We start from the raw sequence: 26,237 nt of genomic DNA, 5'->3' as shown, positions 1-26,237 counted from the left end.
TCTCTTACCTACAATTTATGAGTTCCATTAGCTCTCCATCCTTGCTAAGTCTTGGTATTGGCAGTCTTTTTAATCTTAGCTATGGGTGAGAGTAGTATTTTATTATGGCTTTAAGTTGCACGTTCCTAATGACTAAAGATGTTGATCTTCTTTTCATGTGTTTATCTGCCATTCATATATCTTTTTTTGTTAAATATTTATCTTTTGCTCATTTTTAATTGGATTATTTGTCTTATTGTTGGTTCTTTTTTTAAAAGATTTTATTTATTTGACAGACAGAGATCACAAGTAGGCAGAGAGGCAGGCAGAGGGAGAGAGGGGGAAGCAGGCTCCCAACTGAGCAGAGAGCCTGATGTGGGGCTCCATCCCAGGACCCTGAGATCATGACCTGAGCCAAAGGCAGAGGCTTAACCCACTGAACCACACAGGCACCCCTCATTATTGGTTCTTAAGAGCTCTTTATATATTCTGGGTCTAGATTGTTTTATTAGATATCTGTTTTGCTAATACTCTCTCCCAGTCTGTTGCATACCCTTTCATTTTCTTGAGTATTGTTCAAACAAGGGGCACATGAGTGGCACAGTTGGTTAAGCATCCAGTTCTTGGTTTCAGCTCAGGTCATGATCTCAGGATCATGAGATTGAGCCCCATGTGGGGCTCCACACTCAGCACAGTGACTGTTGCAGATTCTCTCTCTCATTCTCCCTTTGCCTCTCTCCCTACTTGTTCTCTCTTTCTCTCTCAAATAAATAAATAAATCTTTTTAAAAAAACACTGTGGTATTGACCCAGAGATAGATATATCTATCACTGGAACAGAGTAGGAGACATAGAAATAGACCCATATATATGGCTAATTTATTTTTTTTAAAAGAGGGCAGAATAATTAATTAGGGATAGAATAGTCTAAAATATCAGTTTTTCCAACATTGTTAATATATAAGAATACTTGTTTTTTTTTATATTAATTGTGTATCTTGTGACATTGCTAAACTTACATATTTATCCTAGTCTGTTTGGACTGCTATGAAAGGATAGCATGGACTGGGTGATATATAAACAACAGAAATTCTTTCTTACAGTTCTAGAAGCTGGGAAACCTAAGCAAAAGGCACTGGCAGATTTGGTGTCTGGTGAGGGTCTGATTCCTTGTTTGCTGTGTCTTCATATGGTAGAAGGGGATGAGAGAGCTTCCTAGAATCTTTTTTTTATGAGGGCCCTAATCCCATTCATAAGAACTCCAACCACATAACCTAATCACCTCCCAGAAGACCTACCTCCTAATACCATCACATTGTGGGTTAAGATTTCAGTTTTAAACTTGGAGAAGGACATAAACATTCAGTCCAGTCCATTTTAGTATTCTTATAGCTTTCTGTTGATACCTCAGGATTTTTTTTATTTTACAACCTTGGTCATGTCATCAACACATGAAGAGTTTTATTTATTTGTATATTTTCTATTATATATGCCTATATATAATTTCTTGCTTATTACCCAGAATAAGACTTCAAATACAATGTTGAATGGAAGTTGTAAGAACAGAAATACTTTTTCTTTTTTCTTCATGTAATAAGATGATCATATGGCATAAATTTTTTTAATTAAAAAATTTTTTTATTATTACGTTCAATTAGCCAGCATACAGTACATCATAAGTTTTTGATGTAGCATTCAAAGATTCATTAGTTGCATATAACATCCAGTACTCATCACCACATGTCCCCTCCTTAGTACCCATCACCCAGTTACCCCATCTCCCCACCGCCTTCCCTTCTGTAACCCTCAGTTTAGCATAGGTTTTTTAAAACTTAATTTAAATTTTTTCAGTGTTCCAAGATGCATTGTTTATGCACCACGTCCAGTGCTCCATGCAATATGTGCCCTCCTCAATACCCCCCACCAGGCTTACCCTACCCCCCACACTCTTCCTTTCCAAAACTGTCCGTTTGTTTCTCAGAGTCCACAGTCTCTCATGGTTCCTCTCCCCCTCCAATTTCTCCCAATTCACTTTTTCTTTCCTTCTCCTAATACCCTCCATGTTATTCCTTATGCTCCACAAGTAAGTGATACCATATGATGATTGACTCTCTGCTTGACTTACTTCACTCCACATAATCTCTTCCAGTCCCGTCCATGTTGATACAAAAGTTGGATATTCATCCTTTGTGATGGAGGCATAATACTCCATTGTCATATGGACCATATCTTCTTTATCCATTCGTCTGTTGAAGGGCATCTTGTCTCTTTCCACAGTTTGTCAATTGTGGTCATTGCTGCTATGAACATTGGGGTAAAGATGGCCCTTTTCACTACGTCTGTATCTTTGGGATAAATACTCAGTAGTGCAATTACAGGGTCATAGGGTAGCTCTATTCTTAATTTCTTAGGGAGTCTCCACACTGCTTTCCAAAGTGGTTGCACCAACTTGCATTCCCACCAGCAGTGGAAGAGGGTTCCCCTTTCTCCATATCCTCTTCAAACTTGTTGTTTACTGCCTTGTTAATTTTGGCCATTCTAACTGGTGTAAGGTGGTATCTCAGTGTGGTTTTGATTTGAATCTCCCTGATGGCTAATGACGATGAACATTTTTTCATGTGTCTGTTAGCCATTTGTATGTCTTTTTTGGAGAAGTGTCTGTTCATGTCTTCTTTGGCATAGGTTTTTTAGTCAATAAAGCAAATTACTCTGTTCTTTTTAAAAGATTTATTTATTTATTTATTTGAGATTAAGCATGCAAGGAGTGGGGTGAGGTGCGGAGGGACAGAGGGAGAGGGAGAAAGAGGGAGCAGACTCCCCATTGAACGTAAAGCTCAATGCTGGGCTCCATGTAGGGCTCCATCCATATGGGGCTCCACGTAGGGCTCAATCCCAGGATCTTGAGATCAGGACCTGAGCTGAAACCCAGTAGAGTGCTTAATCAACTGAGCCACCTAGGCACCCTTGACTTGATAATATTTTGTTGGCAATGTATGTATCTGTGTTCATGAGGGATAACTGTTTGTAATTTTCTTCTTGTAATTTTTTTACTGATTTGTTATCACAGTTCTGCTGGCCGCATAAAATGAGTTTGGAAGTATTCCTCCCTCCATTAATTTCTGAAGAGTTTGTATCAGATTGGTAGTATTTCTTCTTTTAAATGTTTGATAAAATTCACTAATGCAATAATCTGAGCCTGGAGTTTTCCTTGGAAAGATTTTTTTAAAAGATTTTATTTATTTATTTGAATAAGAATGCATGAGCAAGGGAAGGGACAGAGGGAGAGGGAGAAGCAGAGTTCATGCTGAGCAGGGAGCCTGATATGGTGCTTGATCCCAGCACCTTGGGATCATGACCTAAGCAGAAGGCAGATGCTTAACTGACTGAGCCACCCAGGCACCCTGAAATATTGTTTTTAAGATTTTATTTATTTATTTGACAGAGAGAGAGATCACAAGCAGGCAGAGAGGCAGGCGGGGGATGGGGGTGGAAGCAGGCTCCCAGCTGAGCAGAGAGCCCAACGTGGGGCTTGATCCCAGGACCCTGAGATCATGACCTGAGCTGAAGGCAGAGGCTTAACAAACTGAACCACCAAGGCGCCCCCCACCCGGAATATTTTTAACTAAGAATTTAATTTCTTTTATAGATACTGGTCTTGAGATTTTCTGTTTCTTCTTGAGTCAGTTCTCAGGTTTGCATATTTCAAGGAATTTGTGTTTTCCCTTTATTTCTTGATGAATGATTTCAACACTTTTTTCAGTAATTAATATTAAGAATACAGAAAATCAATGAGGATAAGAAAACTTGAATAACACAGTCAGGCAACTTAATCTAACTGATATTTATAGAACACTCCACTCACAGCATAATACACATTCTTTCCAAGTTCACATGGAGCATTCACCAAGATAGATCATATTCCGGGGTATAAAACATGTTTCCAGGGGCGCCTGGGTGGCTCAGTGGGTTAAAGCCTCTGCCTTTGGCTCAGGTCATGATCTCAGGGTCCTGGGATTGAGCCCCGCATTGGGCTCTCTGCTTGGCAGGGAGCCTGCTTCCCTTCCTCTCTCTGCCTGCCTGTCTGCCTACTTGTGATCGCCGTCTGTCAAATAAATAAATAAAAAACCTTTAAGAAAAAAACCATGTTTCCATATATTTTAAATTAACATTCATCTAAGTAATCCAGAGATGAAAAAAGAAATGAGAAAATATTTTTAGTTGAATGAAAATGAAAATATAGCATATCAAAGTTCATGGAATAGCTTTAAATATTTACATTTATATTAGATAAGATGAATAATCCAAAGTCAATTATTGAAAATTCTACCTAAGAAGGCAAAAAAAGAGCAAAATAAACACATAATAAGTAAAAGGAAAGAAATAAAAAAATGAATAAAAATCGAGCAATAGAAGATGTACAAACGATAGAAAAATTAATTATCTCAAACCTGGCTTTTGAAAAAATCAGTAAAATTGAAAAACCTCTAGCTAGATTGATCAAGCAAAAAAGAGAAGCCACAAATTATATGAGAAATATAAGGGGATATTAGGATGTATCCCTAAACTTCTCTTTGTGAGGTTGACTTAGCTCATAATGACCATTATTTTCTATGTAATTGTTAGAGTAAATTTATTGTGTTTCTTAAAAAAATCCACCTTGGATTTTGATTGGAATGAATTTATAAATTAATTTAGATTGAATTGAGACCTTTAGAATATTGTCTGATTATCAAATAAGATGAAATTTTTTCCCATTTTACACAGATTGTCTTTTATAGTCATTAGTAAAATTTTCAAGTTTTCTCCAAAGAAGTCATATATTCTTGGATTAAATGATTGCTAAGTAAATTCTTTCTTATTTTATCAATGATATTTATTTCTGATGTAGAGGAGTGCATTGTACCTTGTAGGCTATTTGTGAATCTGGCAGTTTTGCTCAACTTATTTATTAGATTTAATAGCTTATATTCTGTTGACCTTTCTAGGGAGATGAACTTATCTGAAAATAGTGACAATCTCATATACTTCCTTCTAATACTTAACCTCTTATCTCTTTTTCTTCTCCTGTGCCTCTGGCTAACATTTCCAGTACCATATTAATTAGTGGCAATTTCAGTGAGCATCTTTTTCTTATTCCAGATCATAAGAGGAATGCTTATAAATTTTCTTTAATAAATATAATGTTGGTGGTAACTTTTATTAAGTAAGAAAAATCACTTCTAGATTGCTGAGTTTTTTGGTCATAAATATTGAATTATATAAAATAATTTCTCTCATGAATTGAGATAGTAAGTGACTTCTTTCCTTCAGTCTGTTATGAACCATCCTTTAACTCCTAGTGTAAACATGATCTGTTTTGTTTTATTGGTGTTCCATTTTTATATTAATTTGGCTAATATTATCTTTCAGAATTTTTAAAGATTTTCTTTATTTGAGAGAGAGAGAGCACAGAGGGAGAGTGAGAGGGAGAAGCAGACTCCCCGCTGAGCTGGAAGCCCAATGCAGGGCTAGATCCAAGGACCCGGAGATCATGACCTGAGCCAAACCAGATGCTTAACCAACTGAGCCACCCAGGCTCCCTTCCTTCCCTTCCTCTTGGAATTTTAAATGTATATTCAAAAGTGGAAGGGGCCTAAGTTTTTCTTGTATATATATTATGCTCCAATATGAAGCTTACCTAATTTCCTTTAAAATCCAGGAAGCTGAATGAAGAAAATAGGAGAAAGTGACCACTGAGTTCTTTGAGATTCCACAGAATACATGATTTCTCACCAACTCTGGAAACAGGTGACTTTCTGCTGAGGCAACATCATAACTCAGCTCATTCTCTATTCATTTGACTTCCTTAACCAGGTTTCAATTTAAGGGTCCAGTGTTGAACTACTGTTTCAATGTGCTTATTTAAATTTACTCAGTGGGATTCCATAAGTGAATAATAATAAATCCATGTAGTTACTCAAAAGAATAGGGTAGATCTAAATGCACTAATATGACAGAGCACCTAAGAACCAAGTGAGAGGGGAATGGTGTAGGGTTATGTATGTAATATGATCTCATTCACTATGTGTATATACACATGAAAATTATCTGGAAACATACCCAACAAAGTGTTAAAGTGGAGTGGGCTGAGAAGGGAGGATGATTTACTTTTCATATTATACCTTCCTGGTGAGTTTGATTCCCCCCAATTTATTTATTTATTTTCTTTAATTTTAAAATTTAAAAAAAATTAACATACAGTGTATTATTTGTTTCAGGGGTACAGGTCTGTGATTGACTTTTTTTTAAATCCTGTGGTTATATTGCATTTATATACATCACACAAAAAATAAACTCCCCAGATAAAATTTACATATCCCTTTCATATGTAGAGCTCAGATATTCCAACCTATCAGTCTCCTAATATTTGAGGATTTTTGTTGGTAGGAAAGAGAGTCATGATGCTGCATTAGACAAATATCCAGAGTTGAGTGCTGCATTCATTAGGGCAGGTTTACATGAATGAAATCTGTGATCAGGTCCAGACACATTGAAAATCAGTCAGAATCCCACAGGACAATACCCATCCCAGGGTTGCAAATTGCAGCTTTACACTGAGCACCCTCTCCATGGCGATGTGGGTGGTCAGTGGTAACTGGGCTGCTTTGTTCAGACCCATTGCCCCTACAAAGAAATTCTGATTTGAAAGTGCCTGAATGATGATGGATTACTTATCACATTTACATAAAGGGGACAGCACACACAAATACCTCATTACCCCTTGGCTTGGCATTTATTTTGTTAGGCTACTTGCATTTCGTTTGCATTTGGTTTCATTGAAGTAATGTCAAAAATTTTAGCAAACTGGAATCCTAGTAAAAGCAACGGTTTTCCTCCATGCAATGTAGGAAAAGCACAAAAGAAGAAAATAAAAATCCTACTGCTAAGGAATGTAGGAAAGACCTTAGGGTTCGAAGACAAGAAAGAATTCTTGAGATGTCTTTGGTGCAAAAAGGTGGTTTTATTAAAGACAGGAACAGGACCCGTGGGTGGAAAGAGCTGCACCACGGTCATGAGGAGTGGCCCACTATATACTTTCAAGTTGGGAGGGGGTTAGGTATAGCATAAGTTTCTAAGGATTTTGGAAGCAAGGTTTCCAGGACCTTGAGGGGGCTAACCTTATTACTGGGAAAGGGTCATTTATTATTGTTTAATAAAACCTGAGTCACGAGACCCTTTAGATGTATATCGGTGGGTCATGTGCTTGGCAAATGATTGCCAACATGTACCTTGGGGGGGGGGGGTAGAGATAAAGGAAGTTTCCAAAGGAATTTTTATATGTTAAAGTAGACTTACAGGATCTTGGGGGTTGGGCTAAGATTACCTGTTACCCTAACAATGTATTAACATCGAGGCAGTTGATGTTAATGTCACTCGGGAGAAATGTCACTCTGCCTATTCCAAGGACTTGTTAATGGACTATAGGTAGTAAGGAAATCCAATAATTTTTCTTCTGTCTTCATTTCCCACATCATAAGTAAAATTTGATATATATATTTTCCCTTCTCTTTAGCTCTCTTTAGCTGTGAATATGTATTTTCATTTTTAACATGTTGATTTTTGTCCAGTTTTGCCTACAATCTATCACATCTTTTAAAAAAAGATTTTATTTATTTATTTATTTGAGAAGGAGAGAGAGAGCTCAAACACAGGAGCAGGGGGTGGGGCAGAGGGAGAAGGAGAGGGAGAGGGAGAATCAGACACCCCTACTGAGCAGGTAGCCCAATGCAGAGCTCCATCCCAGGACCCTGGAATCATGACCTGAGCTGAAGGCAGATGCTTAACTGACTGAGCTACACAGGCGCCCCTACGATGTATTATATCTTTTATGTAACATCCAGTATTCTTCTAAAACCTGATTCTCAGCTATTTAATATGATTAGTCTATAATTTGTTTAACCAATCTTCTATCATTAGACATTATATATTAACAATATTTAGTACCATAAGTTACTTTATACAAACGGACTTTTGCATACCAATGGTTTATCTTTTTTTTTTTTTTTTTTTTTTAGGATTCTTAGAAGTATAAGTGAGTTCAAAGGATATAAATATGTTTTATCTTTTAATACAAATTGTTCTCCGGGAATGTTGTACCAATTAACAGTCTTACAAACCCCGTAAGTTCCAATTTCCTTGCCACATTGTCAGTATAATATATATTTTTTTTACATCTTTTATCAATTTGGCATGTAGAAATGGTATTTTGGTTTAGTTTGGATTTATTTGATTACTATTGAGGCTGAACGTACTTGTAGTTATTTTGATGTACATGAGCTATGACCTTGTCTTTGACTGTATTCCTAAGCACATGGTAATATGGTAGATTCTCTCTAGGTAACTCAAAAGTGCTTGTTGATAAACTGACCGTCCTACTGAAATTTCCTTTTTAAAAAAATTTCTTGTGGTGTGCTTGGGTGGCTCAGTGGGTTAAAGCTTCTGCCTTCAGCTCGGGTCGTGATCCCAGAGTCCTGGGATGGACCCCCACATTGGGCTCTTTGCTCCGTGGGGAACCTGCTTCCTCCTCTCTCTCTGCCTGCCTCTCTGCCTACGTGATCTCTGTCTGTCAAATAGATAAATAAAATCTTAAAAAAAACCAACAACTTCTTGGAGATCTAGACTTAAAATGTACGCTGTTGCTGTAAATTTTCCTATCTCAGAACTCTAGAGAAATGAAAATTTCAGCTCTTTTACTAAGAGTTTTAAAGGCCAGGTTCACAGTCTTATAAAAGCTCCACATATGATGATGACAATGTTAATGCAAGTTCACTTGGTTCTGTCTTCCAGAACGTTCCCAAGGACACACATTTTAATAGTGTAACCTCTTTGTTATACACAAATTGTAGAAATTGAGATTGAACTAGCTATCAAGGACACAAGATTTTTTCACAGATGCTGTGTATTTTTGTCTCCTGGGAATCATCTGTTTTACTTGGTGGCATTTAGCTTACCTGACTTCCGCAAGCAAATCTGGTAAATAATAGTTTACACACAATTTTGGATTTTAGCACAGATGTGCTTAGGTAACCCAAAACATGGGGAATTAGAGCTCCTACATAAAATACACTTGACTCTCAATTCCTTGAGTTTGTGACTAGTTATTGCCAAATTACCAGAACTGTGCTGTGAAATAAAGATTAATTGATCACCATCATCTGTTAATAGAGACTGTAAATTGTAATTAATTAACAATGCTTAGGAAAGGATTAATTTGGTTAATTCCATAGTATATACACTCCGTATGGAGCATGGATTTTCAAGGTTTTAAAATTCCACAAAATGTGCTTATCACTAAATTTAAGTTATTTCCACTTTTAATTTGGAAGACATCAGGATTATGAAGTTCCTTAGTAATGTTTATGATCACTAACCTTAATTGTACAGTGTTTTAGAAAGATTAGATTAAATGTTTTAGTAATCCTCTTCTCTCCTTGAAATCAGCTTATCATTTGTTAAGAGGAAGACAGATTTTTTTCGGTTATCTTTTCATAGTTTATGTTCTAGAAAGCCAGTTTACTGTATACCATTTTTGTTAACCTCACACAAATTTTGAAATTAGGAATATGTTGTTTTTAATAGTTTACTTCTGTTGGGTCTTCTTAATCTTAAGCTAAACTTCTCATTTAGTAAGTCGATCTAGTGGACAAAGAGCCAAAAAACGTGATCTGGTTTTATCTGTTCTAGTATGCTGCATTTCCCATATACTCTTCTTAAATTGTGACAATTTTGTCACCCAATTTGCGCACATACTAATCAATAACTTTGTGTTAATTTTGTAGAAGAAAATTGAAATACCTTAAATCATTTGCGGAGGTATTCTTGTGAATTCTTAAGTTCTACAAATTATCTCTTCTAAAAAAAGTTTTAGTTGTTTCTTTTTTCTTAATTACAGTTTAATTTTCTAAAAGCTGTGAAAGAATATACATAGTTTAAGAGGCACATAGGTCTATAAGACTTGTGGAGGACAGCTGGGCCTGACCTCTTCCCTTCTACTCTCCCCTCCCCCAGCATATCCCAGTCCCCAGAAACTGCCCCCTTCAACTTCTTTCCTTCTTTCTTTTGGTATTTGCTCCTCCCTTTTTTTTCTGTTTTTAAAAAGTAAACTCTACTCCCAACATGGGGTTCAAACTCACAACCCTGAGCCAGCCATTTTGTCTCCCTTTTCTAAATAAAATCCTTACACTGCGACTTCTTGAATTTTCAGTGCTAAAAGTTGTCCCCCTACCATCTCATACAAGGACACTTTCCATCCCCTATTCTCCTAGTGTAGCTGTATCGAACAATTGGAACACTATTCTATGTTTAGTTATTATGGCTGTTAATGAATGCTAGTCACAGCTAAGTCATGAAGTATACTATGACTATTTTTATTGCATACCTGTTTGTTTTCCCTGGAATAGATAATTTTCTTTTTTCTGTTTGTTTAGTTTTCTCTGTACCTATGAGTACTTCATCCCCAGCGCTTCTCTGTTTTTCCTCTCAGTAAGTTTGAATACATTAGATACTCTATCAATTTCTTCTCTTTTCAGAGAAGTCTCTTCCAAGACTTTTGATCTGCTTAAATATGGACAGCTTGCTCCCTAGGCCTGCTGAACAGTCATCCTAGACTCTCCCTTCACTACCATATTCGGTATTGTTTTGTGCCTTCTTCTTCTTTGGTTCTCCTATTGCCTTTTCTTGTATTTTCCTTTTTTGTGGTTTACTGTCTTCTTTGGTGAGCATGTCCCCCTGTAGTTTCCCAAGAAAGAGGGCATAGGAGGTGAAATTTTTGAGACTATAGGTGTTTTATTTTGCTCTAGAATGTAGAATTCTAGGTTGGAAATGATTTTTCCTTCAAGTTTTGATGGCATTGTTCCATTGTTTTCTAGCTTCCAGCATTGCTGTGGAAAAATAAAATGCCATAATGATTCGTGATCCTTTATATAAAAACTGGGTTTTTTTTTTTTTCATCTCTCTCTCTCTCTGGAAAGATTTTTTTCTTTGTCCCAAGTGACTTAAAACCTGCCTTGATGTGGACCTATTTTTCTCCATTATGATGAGTTCTTTCAAACTGGAAATTCAAATCTTTCAATTTTGGGAAGTGTTCTGGAGTTATTTTACTGGTGATGTCTTCCCTCCTGTTTTTCCCTGCCTGGTGTTTGTGGAACACAGGAATGGGAGAAAGGGACAGTTATTACTCTTCTTTGTAAGTCTTAGAGACCTATTTGTCTCAAACTATACACATTCCCCACTACTTTTAGAAAACTCTAAATAAGCTATAGATAAGAAAAATAGCTAAAACTTGAAACAATTTGCAAGACTTAAGAATTCATAAGATTACCTCAGCAAATGTTTTAAAATATTTTCAAATCCCTTCTACAAAATGAATTCACATTATTCAAATCTGGATCTTCTGAATTGTGCCTTGACTTATCTTTTTTCTTCTATTTTTAATTGTATGATTTTACTCTGTTTTTTGAGAGATGTTCTCGACTTTATCATTTTCCTAATCTTTTATTGAATTTGTATTTGATTTCCAATAGATCTTCAACTCTTTGTGTATTCAGAATGATCTTTTTTCACATCAACTTGTTCCTGTTTCATGGATATAATATTTTGTCTCTCTGAATGTGTAAATAATCCTTTTTCAAAACAGTTTTCTTCTCTCTGCAAAGTTTGTTTCTTCCTATTTCTGTTTGGTTGTTTTGTTCACTTTGTTTCATATTTTCTCATATCTGGTGACCCTTGAATGTCTGAATACATTATAAAGCTTGGGACACACGAGTAGGTTTTCCAATTGTGGAAAGAACCATAGGGTGATCTGCCTGAACTGTTTCATGAGGAAATGCTCAATGTTAATACATTTTTCCTCTGAACTGGTCAGATTCCAGAGAGAGGACCATTACCATCTTTTTGGCCACATTTGAAAATCAGGCTGGGAAAAGAAAGCTGGTCGAGTCAATAGTTAGTATGTAAAATTTCCCTTATTCTCCTTATGTTTATTTTAGCATTTCTACCATCTGCTGTACCTGGTGTTTCCTAGTCAGGAGACTTGCTTTCCTTCTTATTCACTCAATGAATGAAACTTCAGTCCTCTGCTAAAATAAGGTAGAATCTGTGTCTCTTGGCTGTTTGGAGAGGAGACACTTTGGGACCTAACGTCTTACGCAGATTTTCCACGAAGCCTTCTGTTTTTAGCCTTACCTTAATTGCCATTTCTATAGTGGCCACCAATCCCTGAGCTCTTAGGGAATTCTGAGGTGCAAAATGGGTGTCTCTTGGCTTTCCTGACTGCTGGCTTAGAATTCAGCTGAGTCGAGCCTCTTAAGTAGTCACCATTTCTCCATCTGTTTTCCAGCTTCCAAAATTTTATTGCTGTTGTCCTCCCTCGCTTCTCTTTGTTCTTGAGGCTCTATGGCAGATGTAATGTGTATGTTCAGTTGGTCATTATTATCCAGAATGGTGCCCTCCTTTTCACTTAAATTCATTATGATATTCTTGTGCTTTTCTAATGCATTCATTTCTGCCCATTGCTCCCACCGTCCCTCTCTTCCTTCAATTTAGCCATATGTTCAAATGTTAAATCTCATTTATGATACATAAAGAAGGTTCTGAATGACAGTTGCAGATTTCAGTGCAACTGTTGGAAGAAACCATATGGTGCAAGTGTGCATGAATGTGTACAGACAAACACACACACACACACACACACACACACAATTTAGATTAATTGCCTGGTTTATTTAAGAAAGAATATAGGATCATCCTGGAAGCAAGGTGGCCAAGCAGAACAAGGGCAGGATTTGTATATCCTGTGAACTTAACCTTCCAGCTTCCACCTAGCATCCCTTGGAAGTTGCAAGTGACACTGAACACTCAAAGTTGAGGTGTTTTGTTTGTTTTCTTTTTTTGATCTAGGAAGCATTTTTTAACTACATTGCAGTATCACTGAAGAAGAATTTACACAAAAGGTATGTCCTCAGAGGGAAATATTTGGAGATACCCTAGAACATTGGAGGCAAGCTGGAGAGTAGATGGGCAAGTGATTCTTGGCTAAACTTAGCATTAGGAAGACCCCAAGCTCATTTAGGGGAGAAAATACAGTGAGTGTGCACATGTCCCTGGATGTTCTCTGCAGCCATCTTCTCAGTGCCCTGGAAAGCCTGTTTCCCCCCAGCCTGTCCATGGTCTTTAATAGCATATCCCTTTTGTTGGGGTGGTTCTGATCCTATGTTTGGTCAAAAGGTCATATAACACTAAATTTTAAAACAATCTCTCAAATGTTTGATTTGAGTGTTGATGGAATATGACAACGCTGATGTCCAAAGTCTTGCTATAGAAGCCACTTATTATTCTTGCAACCATTAATATTAATCTTGACATCTCACATCTTTAGTTTTAAGTCATTGCTGACCCATGCAAGTGATACAGAAACTTACAATTTTAAAGATAAAATTTTACGTTACCTCACTTTGCATATGAGATTTCTCCCAGTAATACATTTTGGTTTTTTATAATGGAGTGCAGTAGGACTGCTTTTTTTTAAAGATTTTGTTTATTTATTTGACAGAGAGAGACACAGAGAGAGAGGGAACACAAGCAGGGGAAGCAGAAGAGGGGGAAACAGGCTTCCCACTGAGCAGGGAGCCCGATGTGGGGCTTGATCCCAGGACCCTGGGATCATGACCTGAGCCAAAGGCAGACGCTTAACCACTGAGCCACACAGGTGCCCCATAGGACTCTGTTTAGTATGGATTGGTTTCATTATAGAAGCTTCAAAGAGTGTCATAAGGTGTTCAAGACCCTCATATGGCCTTATGGTGGGTGCTACAAGGACCACAGTGTTTGGAGCAAGCCTATTCACAGAGAATACTTTTCTAGATAATAGCAAACATAAGTGAGTTCAAACAGACCAATAATTGGAAACAGAGTGAGAGTTTGTCACCAAGGTATAAATAGCTAAATAATTCATTGCCATTCATAAAAGAAAAGAACATACTATGTGACCAAAAGGAGTAAGTTGAATAGTTTCATTTGAATCACGGAACACTACATCAAAAACTAATGATGTACTATATGGTGACTAACATAACATAATAAAATAAAAAAAATTGAAAAAAGAAAAAAAGAAACAACTGCCACTCCAATCTGCTGTTTAAACAAAGACTTGTTTTGGCACAGAGATGAGAAGCCTGGAAATGTTCACCCCAGCAGAGCCTGGTGAGCTGTAGCCATGATGAAAGCAGCCACCAAGGAGAATCTCACCCATAAGCCAAGGAAGGCTGAGCTCACTTGCCCCAAATTTTGTTCCTTGCCCTGAAATTTCCTTTAGCAAGTTTAAGGGTCCTGCGTGTTTGGCGGTTGAGTTGAAGTTAAATCATCAGCAGTGTTATGACTTCTTGAGGTATTTAATTCTTTTGGCAAATTTCTTTTTTTCTCCTTTGGATTTAACTCAGATGTAAGGCGTGTTCTGTCTAAGTCTGAGCTTTCATCTTAAGGAATAAGCAAAGTTTATTCCCATTTTGTCCTTTCCTACAGAATGGCCATTTTTAAGTGAATATAATTCTTTTTTTTTTAAGATTTTATTTACTTATTTGACAGAGAGAGATCACAAGTAGACAGAGAGGCAGGCAGAGAGAGAGAGACAGAAGGGAAGCAGGCTCCCCGCTGAGCAGATAGCCGGATGCGGGACTCAATCCCAGGACCCTGAGATCATGACCTGAGCCGAAGGCAGCGGCTTAACCCGCTGAGCCACCCAGGCGCCCCAAGTGAATACAATTCTTTAGCAACTAGTATTATATGTTTTGGAACTCTGAATCAGAGATGTCAGAAAATGCTCTTAAATCCACGTTTTTTCAGGCTTTTTAAAGAGAACATAGACTCAAATTTCAAGATGACATTTTTGAAAAACTGCACAAACTCCATTTTCTTCTGCTTTGCAGCATAAGAGGATTTTGGGGGCAACTTCTTATGTCTGTTATGCAGTTTACATGGCCTCTGGTAGAAGTTACCGTTGTGGCTTATGTTTGATCTCTTCGTGGAAATGTCCTTCTCTCCCTTTTCAGTGACTGGATCTACACATTGCCCATGGTTCATCAGTATTCACATTTTAATGAGTTCCAAGACTAAACATAGAACTGAAGAACATTTTTAACCTGTTATATATATATATATATATATATATATATATATATATATATATTGTGTGTGTGTATATACACACACACACACACACACGTCTCAGTTAATGGTATGCATTTCCAAAGTTGTACATCACATTAAGAAAAACATTTGAATGAAAGGGCAAATACAGAGGGTTTTTAAATCCAAATCCTGGTGCCATTTGCTAGAAGGTTTATAGCTAAAAAAAATTCCCTCTACAGAAATTTGACAATCAGCTTGCCCTCTGTTCTGCCTTGTGCATGCTTAAGATATGTTTAAAGTCTTTGGGTTACTTTCCAATATTACAAGGACCTAGTTTTGTTGGTTTCTCTGTTTATTTTAAGTCCTATTTTCAAAACAACTTCATAGCTGGGGAGAAACTAAAACATTAGAAAATTAGCTCTAGGGCATATTATAGAAGCTCCTTTTTAAAAAAAATATTACCTTTACAGAGACCCTAGGTAACTCAATTGGTAAGCATCTGACTCTTGACCTCAGCTCAGGTCTTGATCTCAGGTTGAGAGTTCAAGCCCCATGCTGGGCTCCATGCTATGCATGGAGCCTACTTCAAAAAATTTTAGAAATTAAAAAATATATATTGCCTTTTCAACTCTTTTGGATCGAGGGATGTCAGCAATTCACAGATAAATATCATCAGACTCACTTTACAGATGAGAGTGCTGAGACTCAGCTAGAAAGCCAAGATATGTATCTGCTTTGGGCAAAATGACCTTAAAGAACAGTAATCATAAGCATATATGTATCAAACCGATATATATCTCTCTAATTTTGAATATCTTGTTAGTATATAATAAGTGTGATGAAAAGAAAAAAATTAGGTTTATATTTGTAATATGTTTTTGTATATATTTCACAGATACATCCTGAGAGGCTAAGTTGATGGCTTGGACTTTGAACATTCCTAGTCTGCATTCTTAAAAATAACACCAAAAAAAACCAAATAAACAAACAAACAAAAAATGGATAGGAGGCTTGAGCGCTATGCAAATTTTGTAAAGAACTTGCTTTGAGAATTTAGTTCTGCAGACATCCATTGATGCCTGCATTGTGCAAGGCACTGTGCCAGATTCTAAAGGGGTCCTGAATTTCTTTTAACAAATAATCCCCAAATCTCAGTAACTAAACCCTTAAGCCCCAAGCCAATGTAGTCAGCAAGTGTCATCAGGGTGGTGGGGTGACCCAGGCTTTAGCCAGTCTGTGGCTCCACCTGAAGTACTGACTGGATTCTCACCAAACCCAGCCTGCGTTCAAGATGGCGAAGTAAATTAGTCAGGGTAGGTTACACACAGTGGTCTGGAGTTAGTTCCTATAGGCTCACAAGAGCCAATGGTTAGCATGTCTTCCCAACTTGATGTTTAGTGACCTCGCTTTGGTAGCTTGAAATCAGCCGTGGTGGGAGTATTTATATCATGCAAACCTACAAATTACAAATTGGGGTTTCGTTTTGTTTTGTTTCACTTGGAGATCCAGTTGGTGGATCACAACTGGTTATATGAGCTGCTGTTTAAAATAATGTCAGTATCTCTATGACTTGATGCAATAAATTTTTCTTAGACACATCCCGTGTAATACCAGCTGACGGGACTCTGCTGCCAGCAACAATCCAGGGATTGAACTCCTTTCGTCGTGAAGCTCCACTGTCTTTATATGGCTTCATAGTTATCCCGGGATGTTTCTTCACAGGCAGGGGGTGGGTGGCCAGAACACAGAGAGGGCCCACCACCCCTTAATGCCTCAACCCGAAAGTGACATTTCACTTTCATGCACTTTCAGTAATGAGAACTAATCACAAGGCCACACCTAGATGCAAGAGAGACAGCACATTCTTGATGGTGGGAAGTAGCAAAGGAAGTGACACCTTAAAACAGTTGAAGGCTGAGCAAATTTAGGAGGGTGAGGTGGGGGATTCAGGAAGACCTGGATTTAGGAAGTACTCATTATGTTGAATGAGCCTTGCTCATGTGATGTGAGTTTGACCCATTCTAGTGATCCAAACCAGTCATAAGATAGTCCATAGTCAAGAGGAGGGGAAAGAAGTGTCGCCTCTTGAAGCAAAGAGTGGCAAAGTTACATTGTAAAGAGGCACCAGTCACAGGTAGACCTGATTTTTTAATAATTTGCTCCAACACACTCCCAGCAGGATCCCAACAACCCAGCCTACTGTCTGTTCTGGAAGCCATTTTGTGACTTCAGCTATCTGTGATGGTGGCCCTAGGGTTCACTTTAAAATAATTTTCCTGGGGTGCCTGGGTGGCTCAGTTGTTGAGTGTTTGCCTTCGGCTCAGGTCATGATCCCAGGGTCCTGGGATTGAGCCTGGTATTGGGTTCCCTGTTCAGCAGGAAGCCTACTTCTCCCTCTTCCACTCCCCCTGCTTGTGTCCCCTCTCTTGCTGTATCACTCTCTGTCAAATAAACAAATAAAATCTTTAAAAAAAATAATTTGCCTCATGCCTACAAAACATGGGGAGAACCCCAAACTCTTCTCCAGCTGAAATTTGCCAACCCAACCCTAGGTCTCTACTTCAACTCTGTTTTGTGTTCCAGCCATTTATCTACTGGTCATTTCATTTTTAATAGGCTACTGACTTCTTGAAAGCGAGGTCTGGGGCTTCACCCTCCTGTATATCTCCAACAGTGCCAAGCACAACTTTGCACATACCAAATCGACATCCCAATTTCGATAAACTTTTTCTGCATGATCTGCCCTGATAGAGAATTATTTCTGATTATCATTCTGATCACATCTCAAGCAAAGAAAACAAATGAAACAACACTGAGGTCACCTAGAGAATTTCTAAAAATTTTGTTTCTAGCCACACTGTTTCTCACAAGCCAATACCATCTTTTGCCACCATGGTATCTATGCCTGTGATGAGGCTTCTAGGAGCATCCCAAGGAAAGCCAAATACTTAGTGGATATTGGATAGAATAATGGGAAAAAGTGAGAATCAAAATTTTCCACAACTGGTTTTTCAAAGAACACAAAGGAATGGAACTTGAATCTTGTAAAGGGCTATGAGCCCTATGTGCGGAAAACATACCAAAACAATGAAAGAAAAAATAACTTGCATAGTATTGCCCAACCACATACATACCTCTGTCTCCCTACCCCAGGCTGAAGTGACTGTAAGTTATGGTGAAGCCATTAGGAAAAGTATAATATTTCCAATTATGCTCTACATGATTCCAGGGCTATCTCATGACCCTGTCAGCCAAAAAGTATGTGTGAATATACTCACTGCTAATTCTGCTGCAGTCTTTGTCCTTTGAATGTGTTTGTAGATACTCCCTCCACTCTGATGAGGACCTGCTATTCCAAGACAAGGAAATTTCACATGAGTTCAAGTACTTCATCTAGCAAATTAAATCAAATATTCATGTGGTTTTAATCTCTCTCTTTTTTTTCCCTAACCCTAATTGTGATTGGGGGAATTAGCCAGGCTTCTCAATCTGCTTGTCTATAAAGTTGGGTTATCCATTCATATGAAAGAGAAAAATCTGTGAAAAACACCGATTTTTTTTTTTTTTTCAGAGATTACCCAGCTTGAGTCAGATTTGGGGCCTTGCTCATTCTTGTGAGTGGAGAGATGATCATGGAGGAGTAGCTCCCTCTAGCCCAAGGTTTTCTTTGGGACAGAAGTGGCTCACTTTCCATCCCCCTTCCAGTTTATTTTTGTCTCACTACCTATGTTTTTACCTTGCCATGTAATTTTTTTTTTTTTTAGCAATTGGATGTTTAGTGTTTTTTTAATGTAGTGAGTTATTTACACTTCAGTTAAAAACCTTTAAAATCAATGACTGAATGGCCATCTATGTGAACTATTTATTATATATCATTGATTTGAAGCAGAACAGAAAAGAATTATCTATAGAAACACCATACTTCTATCATAATTCCTGTATGTTTAATAGTTTTTTTGAGGTATAATTCACATTAAATATACTGCACATATTTAAAGTACACAATTTGGTAAGTTTTCACTTGTGTATTTCCATGTGAAACCATCTTCACAATGAAGATAATGGACATATTCATCACCTTCAAAAGTTTCCTAATGACGTTTTATAATCTTTCCCTCCCATTCCTTATAGTCCTGCCTTCCCACATCCATCTCCAGACTGTTAAGAATTTTTCCTTTGTACAGCTCTCTTTTCTATACACTGTGAACTCCAGTTGCCTTAAGCTCCCCAGATTCTCAATTCTTTTATTTCAACTCAAGGAGTTTCCTGCCCCCTCCCTGATCTCCCCTTTCTTGCATTGTGACCTAGACAGCTTCTCCAGGAAGTAAGCAGGGGCAATCATAGGACTCACCTCCTTGTTTCTTACCTTTTAGAGATCAATATCTTTATTTTTCTGCTGTCCAAGGCCTTGATAACCATTGTTTTATATATTTTGTCCAATTCCTTAGTTGTTTAAGATGGGAGGATAAATCTTCTACCTGTTATTCCATCTTGACTAGAAGAGGAAGTTGCTCATAGTACTTTTGTTTGCTATAAAATTTTTATGGGGCAATAAAATTTCTGCTAATAAACTGTAGAAAAATGTTTTTCATAGATTTAGTAAGCAGAGTTGAAAAGTAAATTTAATCTCCCAACTTCTTAAATTGTATTTAAGGACATGGGACTATTAGGGACATCAATATTCATTATAACTGTGTTTGAAGGAAAAAGGATGAGTTAGGTGAATAAAAGATTAGAAGTATATGAATGAGGAGACATGATTTCTTGTTTCCTTTGTCTTTTCTCCATTTTCTTACGGTACCTTCTCTTCAATGCCTGCCCACGCTCCTACATTTAAACTTTACTATTCAACCCATCCATCTATCCACTAATATGTTTGTCAGATGCTATTGACTACCAAGGACAAAATGAATTACAAGACAGGGTATCTTTTGCAAGGCACCCACATATAGTGGGTGAAAGTTCAATTGTTATAAAGTGAATAAAATCTTGAGGCAATGTGGAGGGTGGAGTCATTAACTTTGGGTGGGACTGGGGAGCAGATCAAGGACTGGGCCTCTCTTGGGAGGATACATTTGAGATGGGTATTGAAGAATGAGTAGCATTTGGCTAGGCCAAGATGGGAGGGAGGCGGTATTTGAGAGAGAGGGGATGAGCCAAGCCAAGGTAAGTGTGGAAAATGGGTTAGTCCTATTTTTAGACTGGTAAAAAGCTGATCATGGTTAAAGTCTAGGGGATGGTGGGGAGTGTGTGTGACTTGGCAGGAAATTAGGCTGCAGAGGTGGTTGAGGCCAGGCTAAGAAGAACTGTGAGTACTAAGTCAAGGAGTCTGAATTTAAATCTTCCCATAGCCTGAAGTTTCAGGGCAAGGAAGGGACATGATGAGATGTGGGTCCTGGACTCTTTAGGAGAGGAAGGTAGTAAGAGGGCTCTGCAGGAGGCTGCTGAAGCTGTCCAAGAAAGGATATGAGTCTCTGGACACAGACAGGGAGGATGTGGACTAATCTGGGAGATATTCCTGCAAGAGAATCTGCAGTATACAGCGATCAGTTGCACACTAAGAATGAGTATGTCAGAAACATGAGAATAAATGCCTCTCCAATTTAAGAAAATTGACAGTTATTGTGTCATTAACTAAGATGGAGACAGAAGGCAGAATAGGTTTGAATTATCTTTTAGTCTCACTGAGTTTGGGGCTTCTGTGAACCATTCAAGTGGAAAATTATAGCAGTCAATTGGACTTTAAGAGAGGTTTGAGAATCAATGGCATAATGGCATAGTTAGAATGATCAAAATTGGTTTGATCATAGGACATAAAGTGACAAGAAAATAATATGGCATTCTTGTTATCTGAAAAACTTTAATGAAGAAGTTTTGTACTTCAGATATCTATCAATCAAAAAATATTCAGGCAGACCCAATATCTAAGTATCCCATTGCAGGAGATAAAATTCAGTACAGTCGCAAGATACAAAAGGAACAGACATAAATCAGTTGCATTTCTATACACTAATAACAAGCTTTCAGAAAGAGAAATTAAGAGAACAATCCCATTTATGATTACATTGAAAAGAATAAAATACCTAGGGATAAATTTAATCAAGGAGGTGAAAGATCCGTACTCTGATAATGAAAAGACAATGACGAAAGAAATCGAAGACAACACAAATAAATGGAAACATATACTGTGCTCATGGATTGGAAGAATTAATATTGTTAAAACATAAAGCAATCTATAGATTCATTGCAATCCCTATCAAAATACAATCAGGATTCTTCACAGAACTAGAGCAAAGAGTCCTAAAATCTGTACGGAACCACAAAAGACCCTGAATAGCCAAACCAATCCTGAGAAAGAAGAACAGAGCTGGCTTCAAACTGCACTACAAAGGTATAGTAACCAAAACAGTACAGGACTGGCATGAGAACAGATGCACAGATCAATGGAATAGAATAGAGAGCCCAGAAATAAACCCACACATTTATGGCCAACTAATTTATGACAAAGGAGGCAAAGGGGAAAAGAACCTCTTCAGTAAATGGTCAGGAAAAGAGGACAGCTACAAGTGAAAGAACGAAACTGGACCTCTATCTTCACCATACACAAAACTTAATTCAAAATGGGTTAAAGACTTGAACATAAGACATGAAACCATAGTATACCTAGCAAAAAAAAAAAAAAACTCATAGGCAATAAACTCTTTGACATAAGCAATATTTTGGGGGACAAGTCCCCTCAGGTAAGGACAACAAAAGCTAAAATAAATAAATGGGATTACAGCAAACTCAAAATCTTTTGCACAGTGAGGGGAACCGTCAACAAAACGAAAAGGCAACCTTCTTGAGAGGGAGAAGATATTTGCAAATCATACATCTGATAAGGGGTTACTATCCAAAATATATAAAGAGCTTACAGAGCTTAATATAAAAGAAAACCAAACAACCTGATTAAAAAATGGGTAGAGGACTTGAATAGACATTTTTCCAAAGAAGATACTGGTCGCCAACAGTACATAAAAAGATGTTCAACATCACTAATCACCAGGCAAATGTAAATCAAAGCCACAGTGAAAAACCACTTACAAACCTGTCAGCTTGGCTATTATGAAAAAAAAAAAAAGACAAATAAACCCCAGAAACAACCCAGGTGTTGGAGGGTGTGGAGAAAAGGGAATCCTTGTACACTGTTGGTAAGAATATAAATTGGTGCAGCCACTCTGGAAAACAATGTAGAGGTTCCTCAAAAAATTAAAAATAGAACTACCATAGGATCTAGCAGTTCCACTTCTGGGTACTTACCTGAAGAAAACAAAAGCACTAATTCAGAGAGATATATGGCCCTCTATATTTATTGCAGCATTATTTACAATAACCAACACATGGAAACAACCTAGGTGTCCATCAATAGGTGAATGGATAAAGAAAATGTCATATACATAGACAATGGAATATTACTGAGCAGTAGAAAGAATTTTGAAATCTTGCCATTTGCTTCAGCATAGATGGACCTAGAGGATATTATGCTAATTGGAACAAAACAGAGAAAGACAAATACCATATGATTTCACTCGTATGTAGAGTGAAAAACACAACCCATGAACAAACAAAACAAACACTCATAGATACAGGAAACAAACTGTTGGTTACCAGAGGAAGGAGGGGTTGGGGGATGGGCAAAATAGGTGAAAAGGATTAAGAGGTACAAACTTCCACTTTATAAAGTAAATAAGTCATGGGAAGTACAGCATAAGGAACATAGCAACAATATTGTAATAACTTTGTACGGTGACAGATGGTAACTAGACTCATCATGGAGATAATTCTGTAATGCATAAAAATATCAAATCACCATGATGTACATCTGAAACTAATAGGACATTGTATATCAGTTATACCTCAATAAAACATTCCTCCCTCTCTTTTTTCTTTCTTGCTTTTTTTCATTCTTTCTTTCTTTCTTTTTAAAGTAAGCTCTACGCCCAACGTGGGGCTTGAACTCATGACCTTGAGAACAAGAGTCACATGCTCTACCAACTGAGCCAGCCAGGCACCCCTCAATGAAATAACTTTTTTTTTTTTTGAAATGACTTTTTAAAAATAAAATCCTTCAACTGAGAAAAAAAAAATCTGCCATAACATCCTCTCAGGGAGCAAAAGGACTTAAGGTATTCTCATTAGCCCTCATGAATTTTAGAATTTTATGTGGCATAATAATGTTCATCAGTGAAAATGAAAATATCAGACACAAAGGATATATCATCATAGACTTTCTAAGCAGTGATCCCTGGAATAGAAAAGTGAGAAGGGAGGCTATAGGAGCTTCTCAGGAGTCAGTACTGAGCCTTATTTCAAAGAGTTGCTATTTTAAGGTCAGATCTTATTTAAATAAACAGGGGAACTTGGGTAAGCCTGAGTCAGCTTCACACCCTCAACTGACTTCATCAACCAAGACATATTTTAACTCGGCCATTTTATGAGACTGTGAAAGTGAGATCTATTTGAGGAAGAAGTGATTTGGTTTGACCTTCAAGCCGTGGAAAAGAAAACACTTGTCACTTCAGGAGCACTTCCTCAGAGGAAGCTCTGCCTCAGACAGTTGAAAGCCACTGGCATTTCCCAGGCTCCTGAAATGTCAGAAATATTGGCTCTAACATTTGTATTCATGAGGACTACGTGTTTGAGCATTATTGGTGGGCAACTTTGTTAGTCCGAACCAGTTCGTCTGAAGCTCTTATCAAGTTGTTTATTTCCTTAGCTTTCATGGTCTATGATGAGCAGTCAGTGTCATATGTTGTGACAAGGCTTCTGGAAACTCCCTTCTCCAAAGCTACAAGATGTGGGTGGAGAGAATGAAGAACCGGGTTTCCTAAATCTTAATCCAGTCACCCAGACCTGGCGTGATCTTATTACTCTATTCTAGAGTCAGATATCCCACAGTGTGATCACTGAGGCAAGATTTGGTGGGTTTTGTGTCTTTCAGGGAAATAGACAACATCAAGAAACTTCCTGCTCTGGTGCCACGTGGTATGAATGATTCTTAAACACACCATAGATTACAAAATGGCCATGATTTGCAAACATGCATTTTAAAATAAGTTTTTTTCTTTATATTACCAGAAGTAATGTCATCAGGTATAAAATAAGCAATAGCAAAGTCTCTTCAGGAACCTCTAGGCATGTAAACACAATCCTGAAAAGAGAGAGTGTTGTCACCCATTCCAGAATAATTGGAAGGTATTTGAAAAGTAGAAGTTGACCTTCAAAGAGCTTAAAAAGTCTTGGGAAGTGGAACCTGTTGTAGAATCCATGGCTTTCTGGATTCAGGGACAAGAGTGCTTAAAAAAGATGGTGGGTGAGCAGATATAAGTCACACCTATAGATGCCCAGGGCCTGTCTTCCACATGAAAACTTTGATTGAAACTCACAGAATGCCCAATGGAGTAACAGCCTTGAGTCATTTGTATCCAAAATAAACTCTGGGTAATGGCGAGTCACCTTAAGGATATGGTGCAAAAGGTTAGGGATAATGAGTTTACACTCAAAAGATCACCACCCTCATCCCAAACTGGTACTGATCCTTAATCTACCACCAGTCACTCCCCACCTTCCCTCCTCTTGGAATTTATGGAAGAAAAACAGGTGCTACCGCCAGGATGTGAATTAATTAACCAAACTGTTTCTCTAGTTAATATCAGGGCCATCGGTCTCCTCCATGGTTTTGCTTACTTATTATTTGGCTATCTTTGGAGGGTCCCTGATGAGTGATTACTCTAGAAGTGAGAATGCCTTTTTTAATACACTACTTTTTGTGACCATTTTCTTAGGTATTTACTATGTGCCAGGTTTGGGGCTAGGCATTTAATGAACATTATTCTTACAAAAGATCCTGAGATGTGGGTATGCCTATTTTACAGATAAGGAAACTAAGAGTCTCTGAGGTTAAATGACTTAACCAAGGTCCCTGGGACTTTAACCTAGGTCTGTGTAACTCCACTGTCCTATTCTGCCTACACTTCATCACATCTTTAACCAGTCACAATGTTTTTCTCCATACTTAAGTATAAAACTATGGCTCTTCCTCAAATAACTTTTTTTTAAAATTTTTTTTTGAGAATTTTATTCATTTATTTGACACAGAGAGAGACAACAAGGAGGCCGAGAGGCAGGCAGAGAGAAAGGGAGAAGCAGGCTCCCTGCCGAGCAGAGAGCCTGATGCGGGGCTCTATCCCAGGACCCTGAGACCGTGACCTGAGCCAAAGGCAGAGGCTTAACCCACTGAGCCACCCAGGCGCCCCTTTCCTCAAATAACTTTTAAATGATTTTCCACTAGGGTTTAGGGGTTCATACTCATTCATTATCATTGTTTAATTCAGTTCCCGTTGGGGCTAGCTTTTTCCCTTGTTCACCTGGATGTGACTTTTCCTCCAGCCAAACTAAAATATTTCATGTTCTCACATACCCTGCACACTTTCCAGTGTGTAATCTTTTGTGAGAGCAGAAAGATGGGAATGGTGGGTAGAAAGAGCTGCATGGTGTCCATCTTTTGCTCAGTGTTGGGACAGGAAGAAACTGAAGATATTGTTATAAGGATGCTGTGTCAGACATGAGGCATGTGACATAACTTCGTGTCTATGTGTATGACCCTGGAGGGCAAAAGGCCACTCTCTCCATTTCTCCATAGATAATAATAAGTCTTCAATCCTGGGAGTCAGAAGGGACCATGATTCCATCATGGCCTCCACTGTAGTGGCTTTGGGTGCACTGGAGATCAAAGCCTAGGAGGATATGCCATATTCACAGAAGGGGTGGTGGCTCGGCGGGGTGGGCATGATTAGGGTGCTTCCACTTTCAAAATACTGGATAAAGAACAGAATGGAAGAATAAGAGAGGACAGTGCACGAACACACGTAAAACACCCGTGTGAGGTCCTAGAAGTGGCTGCAATGACTTGGAAGGGAGACAGTTCAGGGGCTGAGGCCCAACATTTTCCAGAGTTATAAAAGAAATACAGGTGATCACCATTTTGTGATCTTACCCTGATTTGTACCATCCAGCTGGTGGAATTTGGACAAGGTTGAAGTATAGCTCGTTCATTTG

At 38.0% G+C, this 26,237-nt stretch overlaps 1 non-coding gene across 1 annotated transcript; it reads right to left on the bottom strand.

The window, feature by feature from the left end:
• Positions 1-23,116: 23,116 nt before the first annotated feature.
• Positions 23,117-23,189, bottom strand: TRNAK-CUU. The gene has a single exon. It is a non-coding gene; the product is annotated as a tRNA-Lys (tRNA).
• Between the last annotated feature and the right edge of the window lie 3,048 nt (positions 23,190-26,237).

Source organism: Lontra canadensis, unplaced genomic scaffold, assembly GCF_010015895.1.
Source record: "Lontra canadensis isolate GAN:19392208 unplaced genomic scaffold, GSC_riverotter_1.0 scaffold303, whole genome shotgun sequence".
Classification (NCBI taxonomy): domain Eukaryota; kingdom Metazoa; phylum Chordata; class Mammalia; order Carnivora; family Mustelidae; genus Lontra; species Lontra canadensis.
Note: the sequence above shows the minus strand (reverse complement) of the source record. Positions and strands in the feature narration are given on the sequence as shown.